Raw genomic sequence first — 18781 nt, 5'->3', positions numbered from 1 at the left:
TTTGGGGAGTGACAGCTCTTACCTACACACACACACACACACACACACACACATACAGAGGAAGCCATCCTTGAAGACCTGCTTGGTACCAGGCTGTCATAGAGACTTTCTCTGTCTCTCTCCATCACTCTCTGCCCCATGGTTTGCCATGCCTCTGCCACATGTTTTCTCCACCATGACATCTGTCCTCACTGTGGACTGGGATCACAGAACCAGGAACCATTGATTGAATTCTCTAGAATCATAAGCTGAAAGACATCTTTTCTCCCTTAAGTTACATAAGATGCTTTGCCATAGTGACGAAAGGCTAATGCACCATTCTGTGTGTAAATTACCACCATACTTTGCAGATAAAAGACGAGGTGAGTGATTGACTTCGTCCCATAAGGGGTCAGCTGTGAACTACAAACTCCTCCAGGAGACACAGGCTCCATCCCCTGTCACCCTAGTGCAACAGCTCACTTGTTCCTTGTGAGAAGTGCTGGGCTCTCCAATGAGTCAGTGGCCAGAGCTGGTCTGCTCACAGCAATGGCAGCTCAGCCCCTTCTCCAATATAGGAGCCTCTTCTCAGGCAGACTAGACTTCTTCTAATTGGCTCACAGCCCCTGATTAGCTTCCTTGAGGCACAGACTTGAGACAGGGAAAATAAATGATTCCTTGACCTGGAATAGAGTTTCCTTTTGAAAGGAAGAAAAGGAAATCAGTAGGAGGGAGATTCCACCTACTTCTCCCAGAGCCTCTGGGATCACCACCTGTGTCGTTTGCCACTGCAATGATTTGGGCTAACAAAACGGTAATATCCATCAATCCAGTTCGACTGCTCTGCCCTCAAACAGAAGCCGTCCCATTTATCAGAATGGAGGCCCTCCACTGTGTCTATAGTGCCATTAAACTATCAACAGGCGATCGCTAAGGCGAAGCAAAATAAAAAACAACTGTTAACTGAAAGGAAATAATTTTCCTTTTTTCCCCAAACATCCTGGCCAGCAGAGTCCTTTGTCTGGCTGTCAGCAGAGCCAACGTGGGCTGGGTCTCAGATCTTTGTGTTTCCATGCAGTATGTGTTTGAGAGGCCAACAGAAACACTTGCAATGCAATGGCTGAGCCCAGGTAAGCGGGTTTCTCTCTCAGCAGGGCAAGCTGCATGACGATAAAAAGGGGGAAATGTGTATGCATTTCTGTGATAAAGCAGGCTTAATGATTCCCAAGGGGAAGGAACCTGGGAGCCATGCAGTCGCAACTTAGGTTCAAAACGGATCCACGCAGGGCCAATTAACGTGCAAATATGTATGTGCTGAACCTGCACTCCATCCGTCATGTGCGCGTGGAAATTGGGCCATTTATCTGTTATATTATGTATGTGACATCTTAGTTTGGTTCTTACAGGCTGCTTGGGGACAAAGAGGCCATGTGCTCTGCAGCTAGCAGAGGGAATTTAAGATAAATTCTTCAGCTGTCGTCAACGGTGCAAGGCACAGAATTCAGTTGGAAGATAAAGCTTTTCCGTCGGCAGGGTTTTAATGTCTCTCCATGGCCCGTGTGGTGTCTTATTAAAACTGTGTGTGGTGAGGGAGGGTGGCATATGCCGTGAGGAGTTATTGGCACAGACAGCTTGCTGTCATGTTTCCTGAGTCCGGATTTAGCAAACGTTATTCACATATTCGCTGTCAATCTGCGGAGAGAACAGAGAGCTGGCGAAGCCATTCACACTCTCGTTCTTCGGGCTTGTAATTCTTTTTGTTTGCCCTTAACCCACGTCTCTGCCACAGGTAGAGTCTGTTCTGCTCAAATTACAACTGTTTGTCTGTATTTAAGCAAAAAATAAAAAATAAAAGCAAAAAGTGATTGGAGACAGAAAGGGGCCTCACCCTCACCAATGCTGTTACTGAATCCATTGTTATTCACCTACAAGAACACAAGAACACGCTGTTTGTTCATAAATTTAAATCTCACATTAAATGATAGTGACCACTTGCTTTGATGAATTGCCATTAGAAATTCAATTAATAAAAGGTTACCTCCCTACAGTAGTGGAAAACAAATATGTTTGGGCTGCAAGAATGACAACTTAGACTTCAAAACAACAGTTAGGAAAACAGGAGACATACTGTTTAAAATATGTGTTCTACCTGGGGAAGGGAAACTCAGCAGATGAGTGAATGGACTGTGTTTTCTCTGTGGTTTCAGCTGTGTTCGGGTACTCACACCCTTAATTCTCGCCATCCCTCTACTCTCTCCCAATCCCAGCCTCTACTTCCTGTAGGCCGACACATGGACAGGTGTTTTTCTACCATCCCCTCCTGCACATGGTATCCTGCCCAAAATCAGGGGAACAAATGACCTCAGAATGAATCTCTGAAACTGTAGCCAAAACAAATCATTCTTCCCTCGTGTCTAGTATTTTGTCCACAGCCATGAAAGGCTATTACTTTCCTTCACACCTCTTTTCTCGCCTTCCCTCCCTCCTCTTCCTTCCCCCCAATCCTGCCTTCTTTCCTCTCTCTCCTCTTCTTCCCAGTCCTCCTTCCCTTCTCTCTGTTTTCCCCTACAGATTCATTTCCCTCAGTTCTGCAAATTACATACTAAAAGCACACCCACCTTAAACATAAAACCCATCCATTTTCCACATGGGAGTTAGCCATACAACATCCCCACCACCCAGAAAGGGCCCCCAGGGGCCCCCTTTAGTTTATCACTTGAGATGGGTGATGCCTGTTTTCTTGTGTATGCAAATGAAACAGGGTGCATTCTTCCCCTGAGGTCAGGTGCTTTCTCACTCAGCATCCAGTTCTGTGATTCATGAGGCCATCTCACATAGCCAGGGCTGAATCTGGATGGCAGCCTTGCAGCCACTGCATCCTACACCATGATTTGCTTATGAACTAGCTAATGGCTCATGCCATTTCCAGCATGGAGCCATGAGGATAAAACCTCCAAGAATAGTCCTGCCTGCATCTGTTGGTGGATGGTAGCATGCATTTTCCGTAGCTCTTCCAGGATGCAGGCTTGTCAAGTCGTTCAACACCGCTTCAATCAGGACACAAAGTACTTCTGCCTTCCAACCAATACTTTTTAATCAAGGCTAGAGTGATAAACATCTTGCCACAGAAAGCTGCTAGGAAATGGAAAAGGGGAAACAGGAAACATACAAGGGTTTACTTTTATTATAAATATTGTTTATTTGTTTGTTTGTTTTCCATTAGCTGAATGTTTTAAGTTGTCCTCTGTGACAAAAATGTGAGAGAATGCCTTAGGGAGGGGAAGGAAGGAAAAATGTCTAAGCAGTGGGCAGCTGTCCATGGTGCTGACCACAGGAAGCTGGCTTGTGGCCTAGTGTTGAGAAGTGGCCCTTAATGAGTAACAAAGTAGGGAACTGAACACGATGTGTGCTCCAAGCAGTAACCGAGGTGGTTTACACATCAGGGCAATCAGAGTTCAACACTGCACCCTGACAAACATGGCTCGGATTCATTCCTCCACTGAATGAGTCTTGGAAAAGTTGAGTGTTCCTTAGCCTCAGTTTACCTGTTGTGAAATGGACAACATTGTGATAGCAGCTAGAGCCCAAGATTTTTCTGAGCATTTTACAGCACAATAATGAAAACAATGGGAGCATCCCTGTAATACTGAGGACATGACAGGTATTTAATAGTGGAACTATGCATTGTGCTCCCTGCAAACTACCTGGGCAGTTACCACCGCCATCCTTTTCATGAGCTCAAAAGCCTCCTGGGTGGAGGTGTCAGCAAGATGGCTCAGGTGGCTGCCAAGTTTAGCAATCTGAGCTCTGTCCCTAGGCTCACATAGTAGGAGGGAGAAGTGACTCCCACAGAGTCGCTTCTGACCTCCACAACACATACACAAAATAAGTAGGACAATCAATCAATAAAATAATGTTTGAGTCTCTATGAGGGGTGTATGGTTATTTGTATTCTGAAAATGAGGAAATAATGCTTTCCAATGTAACTTATTCAAGTGATTGGTTCCAGGGCTACTGGGAGACAGGAGTTATTAGGAACCAGGTGAGACTGGGACTCCTGGTCTCCACACCATCTCTGAAACTCTTGACCCTTCCTGATGACCTCTGTGCAAATCCTTACCTCACTATTCATGTTTAGTACTGACCTGCACTGCTTATGTACCACACACCTTGAGAAACAACAAAGAACTATCCTGCCCATCAGTGTAGATACTGGCGGGTCCACTCCCGAGTGGCCCCCCATGTTTGTAGAGTCTCTCAGATCCCCCTCCATGAGCTTTATCCCACAACAACCACATGACAGAGCAGAGGAGGTACAGTTTTCTTTGAGGTAGTGAAAATGAGGAACAGATGGGCCCCCAAGATCCAGGTCACCAGATTTGATCTCCAGGTTGTGACTTCAGAATAAGAGAGGAGAGGCTCTGTGGATGCCCTCTTGAGATAGCCACGACACTATGGACAGTCTCCAGCCAGTGCACACTTGGCTGGAGACCCATGACCAACATCTACTAACATATTCCTCTCCTATGGTGTCAGCAGCTGCCAAAATTCTCATCAGGCCCTGGAGGCTGGATGGGGAAAAGAAGGACTTTCCAAGGCAAGTAAGGAGACCAGCTTTGAAATCCCCACCACCATTCTAGGCTGCTCAGAGCATGCTCTGTGGGCAAGGGGTCAGCCCAACCCAGCACCACAGAAAACATACCACAGACAGCAAACCTAAACACCAGCCCCAGGGAGAAGAAGCACAGCCAGGAAGCTGAGTACACTCCAAAGAAGGAACCCACTTCAAAATGTCCCCAAAGACAGCAAAGCCATGTTTCCTACCTCAACTTGGCCAGCAGCAGGACTCGCCAAAACCTGCACATTAAAGAAAAAAGACATTAGTATCGATTCAACAAGAAGGTAATTGCATTAATTGTCTTTCTAAAGGAGCTGGCATCAATAATTTGTTATAACCAGAGGGGACTAGTGGACAACCCACAAGAGCACGTGCAGACACACATACACACACAGAGGCACAAACATATACACAGATGCAGAGTTGCACACACATATACACTCTTACTTAGAGAGACACATAGGCATAGAAATATACCCACAGAAACACAGACATTCACACACAGGCACACACAAACACACAGAAAGGTACACACACACATACACACACACACACACACACACACACACACACACACACACACACACACACACACTTCCACCAAATGCAGCAGATTCATCTTCAAAGTCCTGTGAAAAGGTGAAGAGGATAATTAGTATTTTCAACACATTATAGCGAGCTTGCCAGGAGGCAAAAGGGGGAAGGCCATGTGCAAAGTTGCACAGTGAGGAGAAAATGAACACCAAGGAGCCAAAGGCATTGATGGCAATTTTTTTATTAATGACATTTTTAAGGTATTTTGTTCCTTCAGTTCTGAGCCAGCCTTATGAGAGTTACAGTGCCAGCAACAACTACAGCCTGTGTTAGCAAAATGCTTCACAATATTGTGAAGTAAGGAGTCCTGGAAGGCTTTGTGCCAGATTCTTCGTGGTGTTTTTTCTCATTTAACCCCCAGAACAACTTTTATTATCCCCTCTTCATAGATGAGAATACCAGGGCTTAGAAAACTTAGGTAACTTTCCCCAAGATCTGGAAGTTATTAAGTGGAGAGAATTAGATTTGATCCCAAGATGAAGGCACCTCAGCCTCCTACCCAGAAGCCCACAGTATACTGGAAGTTCAGATAGAGACACCAGCCACTGAGTTCACATTAGCTTTAGTGAAAGGATCCTCTTTGCAGGGGTTAGTAGGATTTCATATGATGTTTGTGTGCGTGTGTGCATGTGTGTGTGCATTTGTGCGTGCATGTGTGTGTGTGTGTGTGTGTATGCATGCATGCATATACATATGTGAAGAGGAGGACAGAAGAGGACATTGGACCCCCTGGAGCTGTAGTTACAGGCAATTTTGGGCTGCCATGTGAGCACTGGGAATTGAACCTGGGTCTTCTGGAAGAGCAGCAAGTGCTCTTAACCATCTGATGTGGTTGATATATTGTTCACCCCAATAAACCTATCTCGGCTTCAGAGAACAGAACAGCCACTAGATATACATAAAGGCCAGAAAATGGTGGCACTCACACCTTTAATCATTCCAGAGGCAGAGATCCATCCAGATTTCTGTGAGTTCAAAGCCACACTGGAAATAGCCAGGCAAGGTGACACATGCCTTTGATCCCAGGAAGTGATGGCAGGAAGCAGAAATGTATATAAGGCATGAGGACCAGGAACTAGAGGTCTTCTTAAGCTTTTAGGCTTTTAACAGTTCAAGTGAGATCCATTCAGATGAAGACTCAGAGGCTTCCAGTTCGAGGAAAAAAGACCAGCTGAGGAATTGGCAAGGTGAGGTTGGATGTGGCTTGTTCGGTTTCTCTGATCTTTCAGTGTTCACTCCAATACCTGGCTCCGGATTTATTTTTATTAACAAGACCTTTTAAGATTCCTGTTACAATCTGAGCCATCTCTCCAGGTCCATGTTGTTTATGTTGTTGTGTTTGTATGAGTATGCACATGTATGTGTATGTCATGCATGTATGATCGCATATGTGAGCATGTGTGTGTGTTGAGGTCAAAGAACATTCTTAGCCTCATTCCTCAGGCACCAACCACCTCAGTTTTGGAGACAGGGTCTCTCACTGAGACTGAGGACTTGTCAACCAGCCTGGACCAGATAGACAAAAGGCCCCAGAGATCCATGTGCCTCCATCTCCTCTGAACTTGAATTATAAGCACATGCCACCATACACAGTGTTTTTTTTTTTTAGATGAGTTTTGGATATCAAATGCTCATAGTGAAAGCAGTTTATTGACTTAGTCACTTTCCCACTCCCAGGGATTTGTGTTTTCAAATCACTTCTACAAACTTTCTGCCTGCAATTTTCCTGGAGATTTGAGACTGAGTCAGACAATCTCAATGACATTTTCCTATCAGAAAATCAGACTACCAGCTGGTCCAGTGCTGCTTGTCTGTCATCCTGACTTATCAGAAAGTTGAGGTGGGAGAATGGCCTTCTTGGGCTACAAAGGGTGTTCAAGAGAAGTCTGGCAACTTATTGAGACCAAACCTCAGAATAAAATGTGAAAAGAGGTTGGGGACATATCTCAGTGGAAGAACACTTGCTGAGCACAGGTAAGGCCCTGATTTAATCTTTAATACAATGTGGGGATTTAAAATGAACAGTGCTAATAAGTTCAGTGTACACTGAATTAAATTCTCCAAAATCATACATTGATGTCCTAATCCCTGTATGAAGATGCTTGGAAGTGAGACCTTAGGAAACGGCCACACTGTCCATTGAGAGGACATCACAGGGCAAGGTCTCTGGTGTCCATATAATAGAACACCAGAGGCTTTGCTTCCTGTCCACACCCACACCCTTACTAAGAAGGTCATATAGGGACACAGTGAAAAGGCAACTACCTATAACTCCAAAGCTCTTGTGAGGTCTTGAACTTCCATCCTACAGAACCACAAGACTCCACTACCTGTCTGTGTGTCTCTATAGAAGCTGACTTGGACATTGACTGGTACCAGCTCACAGCCGTGAATCCAGCAAAGGACTTAGGAAGGCATGGTCCCTGACTTAGCAGACCAGCCCCCCTGCAGCTTACTGTATCTCAGCCCACCCTAGCACTGTCTCACACGCACTCACCAGAAAGGCATCAGCCCTCCCAAGAGCCATCTGCCCCAAATGGGAGGGGAGCAGACATAGCTCCCACCCCACAGAGAATCTTTCATGTCTCATTATCTTCCCAAGCCAGAGTCTAGCCTTCAGGCTGACCTCACCCAACAGCGTTCATGAGCCATGGCCAAACACTTAATAGGCTGGGATCTATGAAAATCACCATGAGGAATAATGGTGGTCACAGACCAGAGCTATGTCATGCCTCCCTCCCTACACAGCTCTGGAAGAGTCTGGGATGCTGCAACCATCGCCACATCCCTAAAGTCCAAGGAGATCCCTCAGCTGCATAGCCTCGTGTGTGTGTGTGTGTGTGTGTGTGTGTGTGTGTGTGTGCATACACTTTTACTTTGCCTGTAGTCCCCCAAGAGCAGTAATGAGGGATAAATCTGATGTTCAACAGCTGCAGGTTTCAGGCAGACTCAGCTTCTCTCTCCACACACAAACAAGGGCAGCGCAGTCCTCAGCCGACCCCTCACAAGCATGGGCAGCACAGTCCTCAGCCGACTTCTCTTGTTTCCTCTACTTCATCATCTGAGTGTGTTTCCTAACATTTTTGTGCATTTCTTGTTGCAAATCCCTTGATCAGCCCCCCCAAATAGGCAACCTCGCTCTTCACAATTATTGTAAACACACACTAATATGGAGAAGCATGCACACAGCTCTTGTAACAAAGGTTAACATGATACTATCATGATCAAAACACTATAGAGGCTAAAATATAGGGTTACACACTCAGCTACCTATAAGGGAACAAGATGATCGAAGCAGCTGAACTTATGTGGAACTAGAGATTTCCTACCCTAACTAAAGCCATTTGCAGCAGCTTTTAACGGGCAACATGTGGCTCCAGGCAAATAAAGCCTAAGTACCCTAGAAGTGGCTGTTGAACATCGAGTTTATGATCCAGTGTGCTTCCAACCTGCCACTACGGGGAGCATGTGGCCCAGGACAGCTGTGAATGTGACTTGACACAACTGTAAGCTTAAACATTCTGAAGTCTTCTCTTGGCGACTTCTCTTCATAACACTATTGCATGATTCTCGATTGTAAACTTCGCTAGACGATAAAGTTGAATTGCAATGTCAAAATGTTAGACATGCTTGCAGGCCCAGTAAATAGGGATACATCTATACTTTAAAATAGGATGCAACATCTCCACATGTGTATGTGTACAAACCTACACAGACACGTGTGCAACACATACACACACACACACACACACACACACACACACTAAAGGAAAGAAAGGTGCACTACACACTGCAGACATAAGACCGGAACAAATACTAACATAGCTAATGTCTATATACATTATCCATCCTCCCCCCATACAAGTGCAGGTGCCTATCTGAAAGGAGTCTGTAGGGTACACACCAAGATGATGAAAGGTTCATCTCTGAAGAACAGCCTGGAACTTTATTGGAACCTGGTGTGTTCCTGAAAGCGATGGAAATTTTTCCTTTCTCTCAGTCATTTGAAACTTTCCAACAGAGGATGTATTGGTTTATAAAGCTAACATTCAAAGCAATAAAGAAAACATAGCCTAACAATATTACTAAAAGACCTTTTAGGAACCCTGGGGTTTCTTTTTTTAACCACAGAGGAGACAAATAAAAATGACTCTCACCTGATTCTATATAGCCGCACACTGTACAAAGTAAGGCACAAAGTCAGGGAGATGGTTCTGGCAATGAAATAATTGCTTGCAGTTATGGGGCCCTGGAATCCACATAAAATGTTAGATGTGGTGTCATGCACTGACGATCTCCAGACAGGAGAAGTGGAGACAGATGGCCCTGGGACTTCCTGGCCATCTTGCCCAGCCTACTTGGAGAATTCTAGAGAAATCAGAGACCTTATCTTAACAAGCAAGGTGGATGACATCAGAAGAATGAGAGCTGAGATTGTCTTCTGGCCTCCACATGCATGGGCACCTGTGCATGCACTCACAATAAAACAATGCACAGAGTAAAGCAGTGCAGAGCTGTGGGGCTTGCGGCCAACTGGGAAGAAGCATGTTTTATTTATGACCTACGATTACACTTTGGGTAAACATACTAAGAAACAAATGGCAAAATATGATAGATCTGGGTATTCATTTCCAATGCTCACAGCTCAGGGCTTACTCAGGAAGGTCCACCCACAGGCTGATGGCCTGTCTGTCCCCTGTGACGGCTGAGTGCAGACTGGACACACCAGAATGAGCCACAGAAGCCAGTGGGACGAGGGCTCTTTAAAGGATGGCAGGCTGCGGCCCTTGGCTTTGATCTTGTCCAAGGCAGCAGCCATCAGAGACTGTGCAGTAGGGGGCTGATCTGATTAGAGGCTTGCTGCTGGTGGGCCATTCTGCAGACCAGCACAGGGCACAGAAGGGACATGGGAAATTCCCAGCAGGACAAGAGGGAACGCTTTGTTCCGGCGTTTCTTTATTCCTTTAATCATTTCTCTTGCTCTCCCCCAGTTCCCAACTTGCCTTTGAAATCCCAACATAAAGGCTTTCCTCTCCCCTTGTGCTAAGAACTTGTTGTCCAGGGTTCCATTTCAACTCTCACCTCCAAAATGCACTGCCATATCCCATCCACAGACAGGGAATCCAAGACTGGGGACTGGAAGCCTTTACCTCACATGACATCAGGAGTGTCAGAAGCTAGAATGGAACCTAGCGCTGACGATGGAAGAGACTTCAGGGCAGACAGACATTTTGGTCCTAAAGATCCACAGTCACCAGGGCTAAGTCCACTGCTATTGAGGAAGCCAAGGTCCAACCAGTCACCTGGTCTCACTCCACATGTTTCCAAATGCTGTCTGGGGCCCTAGCAAGTCTCTCTGTCACCTAGACCCTCTGTGCTGACAGCCTGTGGCACCTGTCTGGAGGCCGTGCACTTGTGCTACCCAGGTCTCTTGGTCCCGCAGGACAGAAACTTGAAAGGATTGAAGCGTGGAGAAGAATGTGTTCACATGCTGGATGGAGCTCACTGTAAATAGTCCAGATAAGATCAAAGAGGCTTAATTACTTCTCTGGCAAGTGGAGGGACTGTGAGCTGAGCCCCAGCTTTCCACAATGAGAGATGCTGCTCTCTGCACAGCTTGGCCATACTCCAACCCGAAAAATAGACCTACACAACCACCTCCCGTTCCTTAATGGAACATTATTCCATCCCCATCTTGTTGATGGCTATGGAGGCTCTGCTATTGCCCCTCCCCATGCTCCAGCATTCACTTCTGGGTCCTTATGGCTCACAAATGCTACTGCATGTGGCCTGCCAGGCAAGAAGACAGAATTATCACATCCCTTCTTAAGCCCTGGCATGCTGGGTCTTCAGATCTCTCTCCCCATCAGTAAATGTCACCACGGTGCTGAACAGGTAACCCTTTGCCTGTGAAGTCAGCATGTCACTTTAGCAGACCTTCCGGGTAAGGGCGCAGGAGGACATGATCGCTGGGACAGCATGGAAGTGATCTCTTCTGTTGATAATCATACAAATGAAAATGTTAAGTCGCCATGTCCTGGGGTCCGCTGGTAATCTCTGCTAGGCTGCCAGGCCGTCTGCAGCTTCAGAGATGCCTAACACCAGCCCAGGCATGAATGTACAAACATGGGGGTTTCCTGCTTGCCTGGTTTCTTCAGCTTTACTTTCCGATTTTGTTCTTGAAGGATGTCTCAGGTGGACTTAGAAGCCTGCAGCCACTCTCAGACCTGAGACTCCAGCCCTCTCCCATCTAGCTCAGGGTAGAAGGCAAAGCTCATAAATACTGTAAAGCCTGTCTTTTCCACCCACCGTGCTGGCCAGGCTTCACCAGTGGGACTAACTGGGGGATGGTATGCTATTTTCCTTCATTCCCAGTGAGGATCTGTGTATTTCCAGAGGGTTCAAAGGAAGCCATAGAAGAGTTGGATTTGAGATATGTGCCTAGTGTACCCAAGGGGACAAACTTCAAGGTAGTGTGACCTTGGTGTCAAGAGTTACTGGGTTACATCACCAGCCCTTGTCACCAGGAGAGTAAGACAGCCTCTTGATTCATTTGGAGATAACAGGAAATGTCTAGCTTCCTGTCTTTGCAAAGTCACTGTGAATATAGGAACCAGGCACCAGAAATGGGCTTTCTCCATGAACCTGAGTCAACTTTGCTTGAACGGGTTGAATCTCTGGGTGGTTGTCATTGGTGGAAACATCACCACTTGGTGCTCTGTCATGAAAAAAGTGGTGGGGCTTAAAATAGACTTAAGTTTGGTAGTAAGACAAGTGGAGCTCCCGCCAGTCAGGAGCTGGGTGACCTTGAAGAGTCCTCTAGAGCCTTGCTTTGGGAAGCATTTCCAGTGGGAGTATTGTTAATAAGCAGCAGCCCCCATCCAGCTTCCACTATGATCTAGTATCTGCTTGTGGCCCAGCATCCGCCTGTGGTCCAACATTCATCTACAGCACAACTGAAGCCATGGTCCAGCTCCCACCTGCAGTGGCCACATTACCTGGTTCACCTTCACTGTCATCTTGGCATATTTAGAATTTTCTAGAAAACCCTAGAACAGGTTTGTGAAGGTGTTTTTAGAAAGATTAACTGAGGTAAGAAAACCTAAGCACAAGCAGCACCGTCCACAGGCTAGAGTCCTGGACTGGATACAAAGGATGCTGAGTGGCAGCATCCTTTTCTCCTGTTCCCCAGCTGTGATGCCCTGTGACCAGTGGCCGCATACTCCTGCCTGTCACTATCACTTCTGCCCTCTGGGGAACTGCACCCTCAAACTGTGAGCCAAAAATCAGTTCTCCTTCCTAAAATTGCCTTTGGAGGAGATTATGTCACAGCAACAAGAAAAGTGACTCATCCACATGGACACCCAGAACTCTGAGGAGGCTCGGAAGCCAAGGCCCGGTTCAGAGCTTGATTGTGTCAGTATGGTTGTGCTATCGTTTTGGCCAGTGCGGGGACTCAAAGCAGCCTCGCATTCTTTGGTGCACTGAGCATCGAGATCCATGTTCCTGACTCTTGTGTCCAGTCAAGCTCTAAGATGAACTTAACCAATGGATTCTAGGGGGAGGTGCACTGCTAGCTGGAAGATTGGCCAAGTCTACAAGTGTCACCTGGAGCACTCTCTGAATGTAAGACTAATTACCTCAGGGCAACGATCCTGGAGGAGCCACATCTGGGAAATGTGAAACCAGTCCCAGCTGAGTCTGAATTTCAGCCTTGCCTTCTGATGTCTTAGGTAGATCAGATGCCCTGGACCGCCCATCTTTCAGTTGAATGCTACCAAGATACTCCATGAGAACTTGTGCCCAGCAAGCCTAATCCAGTCTTGTGGCCCACAAAATCTTGAATGTAATCAATAGTTAGTGGATTTGGAAGCACTTTATTACACAACAATAGACAAACATACAAAAGGTACTTAGCACTGCTAAGCCTATAATTTTAGACTTGGAAAATGGAAATTATAACATTTCACAAGATTGTTGTGAGAATTAAGCAAAATAATGCATCCAAAGTGCTTGGCACAGTCCCTGGTCCATGGTAAGCAGCAGGTTCTGTGAGCCAGAGAGCTCCTGAGCCCTCTGCGTGACCACATGCAATTACAATCACTTTTGTTTACTGTCACTCCTGGTCTTCAGAGCGCCGGACCTGGTGTCCAGCTGGTAAAGTGCATGTAGACTGCCGTGGAGTTAAAAATACTCACCTTTATCAATCCTCACAGCCGGCAAGCTGAGCATCCTGCAGGAAAGGTGCTGCCCTTCCCTCTGCTTCCCCTCATTTGGAAATGGACACCAAATCCTATCTTGCTTTTCTGAATAGGTGTGGGGAGAACATGAAGCTTGGAATGAAGATAAAATGGCCAGCTCTGGGTTGGATGGCTTTGTGCAGTGCCTTTAATGAGCCCCTAACCTGGGCAACCAGAGTACCAACCCCACTGCATTCCAGATCACCTACAGGATGCTTTTTCAAAGCCTGCAACTCCCCCGACCTCTATTTTTACATTGCATGTGTATGTGCAAATGGTGTGCCTGCATATATATGTTTACATATGTGTGAGTGCCTGTGCCTGTGCAGGTGTGCATGCCCACCTGTATGGAGTCCAGAAATTGGCCTGGAAAGATGATTTGAACACTCTACCTTATTCATTGAGTCAGGCTTTCAATTGAACTCCGAGCTTATTGATTAAGCCAGCCAGCTCTCTCCAGGGATACCCTGTTCCTGCCTCCCAAGGACAGGGATTGGAGCAGGCCACCATGCCCACCCAACATTTAAGTGGGTCCTGGGGATTCAAACTCCTGTCTTTACGATTGTGGGGCAAGTGCTTTATTTATACAGACTGAGTCATCTTCCCAGCTCCTTGTTCTTCCATTTTTTACCCAGGATTGGTTCTAAATACTGTGTCACCAAAACTCACCCCAGATTTTTTAAAGTGTTAAAAAAGAAAAGAACCTGTTCATGGATGAGATTCGTCACCCTCTGTCCACCCCCACCCTAACCAAAGTCTGTAGTGCCAGGCAAGTCCAATGAATACACATCTCTTAAAATTCCTCTTGAAAGTGCACAGCATCTTTCTTGACAACCCTCACTTGTCAGAAATGAAATACTTACTTGCGGTTACTTTGGAATCTTGGCAGCCTGCGAGCTCAGAACAGTTTGCTTATGGTGCTAAGCACACTTTGAATCTAGGGCACAGAGGATGGTGAGAGGTCAGGAGGTCACAGGGCTGAGAGTAAAAGCAAGACACTCTGGGGGCAGGGAATCAGGAAAGCCTCACAAAGCCCTGCCCTTGTCTTGCCCTTGAAACAGGTTTATCAGAAAGGTTAGAGTAGTCACAGCACTGGGTTGATGGGTATCTGCGTCTGAGCTGCCATGTCCCCATCAGTCACTCTGACACATGCTGGAAGACACTAGGGAGGCTGGAAACATGACTGATGCTTAATTACATGGAAGAGAGGGGGCTGGGCTTTTAAGAGAAGAGAATGCTGGTGCTCCCAAAGCCCCTTCCAGTGGTACCCCACCACCTCTGAAGAAAATAGCAAATAGGATTGTTCTCTTCTCTAAGGACCCCTTTGTTGGGAGTAGAATGCAAGGGTATTTATTTCTTTACTATTTGAGTGGGATGTTTATGTGAATGATGGAGGAGATGTGTGTGGAGGTCAGAAGGCAGCTCTGGGCTTGGTTCTCACCTTCCTGCTTGGGGTTCTGGAGACTGAACTCCAGTCAACAGGCCTACATGGAAGTGCTTTTCCCACTGAGCCAACTCACCACCCAAGGTTTAAAGGCTCCTAAGAAGGTCCTGTTCGACAATTCACTGGTGTGGGGGGGTACATTTTGTCACTCTGACAAAACACTGGAGAAAACAAGGAAAGAGATATATTTGGGCTCATGGTTATAGAGGTTCAGTCTATGGCCAGTGGGCTCCATCGCCTCTGGGACCACCTTGGTGAGGGAGAGCATCATGGGAAAAGAACATAAAGAGAAAACTGCTGACATCATGTCAACTAGGAAGTAGAGAGAAATAGAGGGAGAATCTGGGAACAATATTCCTTTCAAAGGGATGAAACCTAATGACCTACTTCCATGGTAGGACACTCCATCTCTTAATAAGTCATTCACCAACCAACTAATCTATGGGCTAATAAAAGAATGAAGCCAGTGCCAACACTCTGTTCTCTCCACTTGGCTCCACATCCTAGAAGGCTATTCATCTATGAACTTTTTGGTGGATTAATCCATTGCTAATGTTAGCATCCCTATGATACAGTCATCTCTCAATCATTCAACCTCTCAGTCAAGCTAGGAACCAAGCCTTTAGCACACAAGCCTTTTGTGGGGGACACTTCATCTCAAACCACAACATCTGGCAATCTAGAAATAGAAGTAAATTTGCTTTAGAGTCCTCCTTAACCTGATTGAGATATATATATATATATATATATATATATATATATATATATATATATATATATATATATATAATGCAGATCAAGGTTTATGGGACAAAATGATATCTTTTAGTATGTATGCACGTGTGTAAATATGTACCTATGTGATGGAAAAAGTAAATAGGAAAGCAAGCTAGGTGTCCAACAATAGGGGATTGGCTCAGTATCCTGATCCATTCCTGTCTCATGAATAACTAAAGTGATCCCCAAGCAGAGACTGCGGCAACCTGAGTAACAGCTGAATATAAATGATCTCCACTATGTTAGAACAGGAGGATCAGAGATTCTGGAGAGATGGCCCAGTGGAGAGAGAGCTTCCTGTACAAGCATGAGGACCCGAATCTTATCCCAAATACCCACATGAAATCCAGGTATGGTGCTGTGCATCTGTATTCCCAGCTCTATGGAGGCAGACACAAAAGATCCCAGAGGCCTGATGATCAGCCTGTCTGGAAGAAATGGTGAGCTCCAGGTTCAGTGAGAGGCTCTGTCTCAAAAAATAAGGTGGAGAGCAATAGAGGAAGATACCTGAGGTTAACCTCTGGATTCCATATGTGCACACACAGGCAACATGGGCATGTGTACATGTGTGTGTGTGACACACACACACACACACACACACACACACGCACGCACGCACGCATGCACGCACGCACGCATGCGCACACACACAGGAGGCAGCTGGGAGAGACCAGGAATGTTTGAAGGAAGCATAAAAATGTTGAATTCTTTGGAACATCCAATATCCGTTGGCTACTTTCTTCTGCCTGCACTGTGAGTCTTCTATAGTAAGCAATTGCAGAGGATATAATTGTCTAGACAGTGTCTAGCTCCTGCTGGTCCTTTCAGATCATCTACCCACTGTCCTAAAGTCCTCTGCCTCAGGAACTGGTGACCCCACAGCAAAGGCAAGCTGTGTGACTCCAACCAATATAAAGCGAAGAGACAAGAAAGGTAACGTGGTTTTTCTGCATTTCGTGTGTCAACCACTGTGCCCAGGGCTTTATTTACTCTCTAAGCCCTCAGAGCCCACCATGAGGGACTTTTCCCTCACAATGTTGTCAATGCTACAGAAATTCAGGCTCTGGGGCTTTCCCAGAGAGCACAGCATGCAATGTTCCTCAGCCTAACCTTGACCCTTTCTTCTTCACCATCAGTCACAGATAGACAAAAGTGGGATGTGCTACCTTCTCTATACCCGCCTCTCCCCTGCCCAGCCCTCCTGGTATGGTCTGAATTGCTCTTAGATCCCTGCTGGAGTCCCCATGATCTTCCCTCTGGTTACAGTGTCTAGAATCCCATAAACTGGGATGCTTTCTCTCCAGTCTAAAGGACTTGACTCATGCTACATGCCCACCCTGGAAAGTGCTGTTACTCTGGGAGATGTGTAGGGCATAACATCTGGGCAGGTGTGGGGTGGGGTTGGAGTCAACACCTGGCCTGGAATGTGTGGATGTCAAGGTAAAAGATGCTGGGCACCAGTTATAACCCAAAACTCTGAGTAGAGGGAACACTTCCCTTTTCAGCAATCCAATATCACATCTCCTCCTAAAGGCATCTCCAAATCCTTTCTGATAAACCACTCCTCCCATGTGTTATAAGATCTCAGTGAGGAGGTGTGTGGAAATGGCTCATCACACCTTTGGGTCATAAAAAGAGTAAACCCATTGATCTTTTTTTCAGGGTTTACTGTTAATTTTTAATTGGGTGTGGCAACGTGTGCATGTGATTGCAGTTGCCCACAGAGGTCAGAAGAAGGCTGCTGATGCCCATTACCTAGATCTGAAGTTATGTGGGCTGCCTAATGTGAGTTCTGGGAAGCAAATTCTGGTCCTCTGCAGGAGCAGCAATTACTCTTAAGCACTAAGCATCTCTCCAGCCCTCAGATTCATCTTAATGCCCACTGCACTTTAGAATCACACAGAGCTACAACAGGCTGCTACCAGATATATCCTGAACATTCTAAGGGCCTCAGTGTGGGAAAGGAACTGGATGTGAGAACTGCCTGAAAGTCAGCAGGTAAGTCTGAGAAGCACGTAGACCTGCAGATGGGTGGTCTTGAATCAGTGATCTAGGGGTGGATGCAAGTGGCTGGAGTGGGTTCTATCTAGAGTAGCTTTGCTGAGATCATATCTGTTCCCCGGAACTGCAGCTCTGTTTTTGAAACATTTTTTTTTTTTTTTTTTTTTTTTTTTTTTTTTTTTTTTTTTTTTTTTTTTTGTCATTTCCTAACTGATTCTCCTACAGGTACCAGAGTTGCAACCTCTCTGATTCCTTTTCATTGAACATAGGGATTGCGAAACATGGACAGTAGGCATAGTGACCCAAAGGCTTCATGAGAAGACCACACAGGGAGAGGCAGGAGAGTGTCCAGAAATGATAGATGTGGCTGGGAGGTGGCTCAGGGGTGAAGTGAATGCCTTGGAAGCATGAGAACCTGAGTTAAACCTTTCGCACCCTCAAAGGTAGCATGCATTTGCAATTCCTGCAGCAAGGAAGTAGAGAGAAGAGGGCTTGGGGCTTGCTGGATAGCCAGTCTAGCTGAACTGGTAGACATCGGATTCCAGGGAGAAATCCGGCTGGAAAACAAAAGTGAATTGATCCTAAGGAACAACAACCAAGGCTATCCTCTGGCCGCCACATACTTTTACAACACAGATACATACTGCACCCACACATGTACCTGCATGCATATGACCACACACACACACACACACACACACACACACACACACACACACACACACACACCAATCCACAAAAGAAATTCTGGAGCTTCCAGTTAATGGCTGGCAGAAAGGACTAACTGTCCACTATAGAACTGTACTTCTTTCCACTATATGGACTTAGTGGCTACCCCAGATAGGAACCGCATTTCCCCGGCTTCCCTGGATCTACATGGTGTCATGACACCCATCAAAAATGGGTTGAGTCCCTTTCAGGCAAAACACCTTGAGAGGCTGTGAGATTCCCTCTTAGGTTTGAGAATGAAGGGAGAAGAAGGTTGCCAGACAGAAGAAGCTTAATATCTTAGTCACCTTGTGAACCACAGGAAGCAGCCAGCCACAGTGGACATGTGACAAAGGAAAAAAAAATAATTAAACTTTACTATGTTGAGGGACTGAAGTTAGGATATACTGTTATTTTCAC

This window comes from Peromyscus leucopus, chromosome 8b (genome assembly GCF_004664715.2).
Source record: "Peromyscus leucopus breed LL Stock chromosome 8b, UCI_PerLeu_2.1, whole genome shotgun sequence".
Taxonomy (NCBI): Eukaryota; Metazoa; Chordata; class Mammalia; order Rodentia; family Cricetidae; genus Peromyscus; species Peromyscus leucopus.
This window is presented reverse-complemented; position numbering follows the sequence as displayed.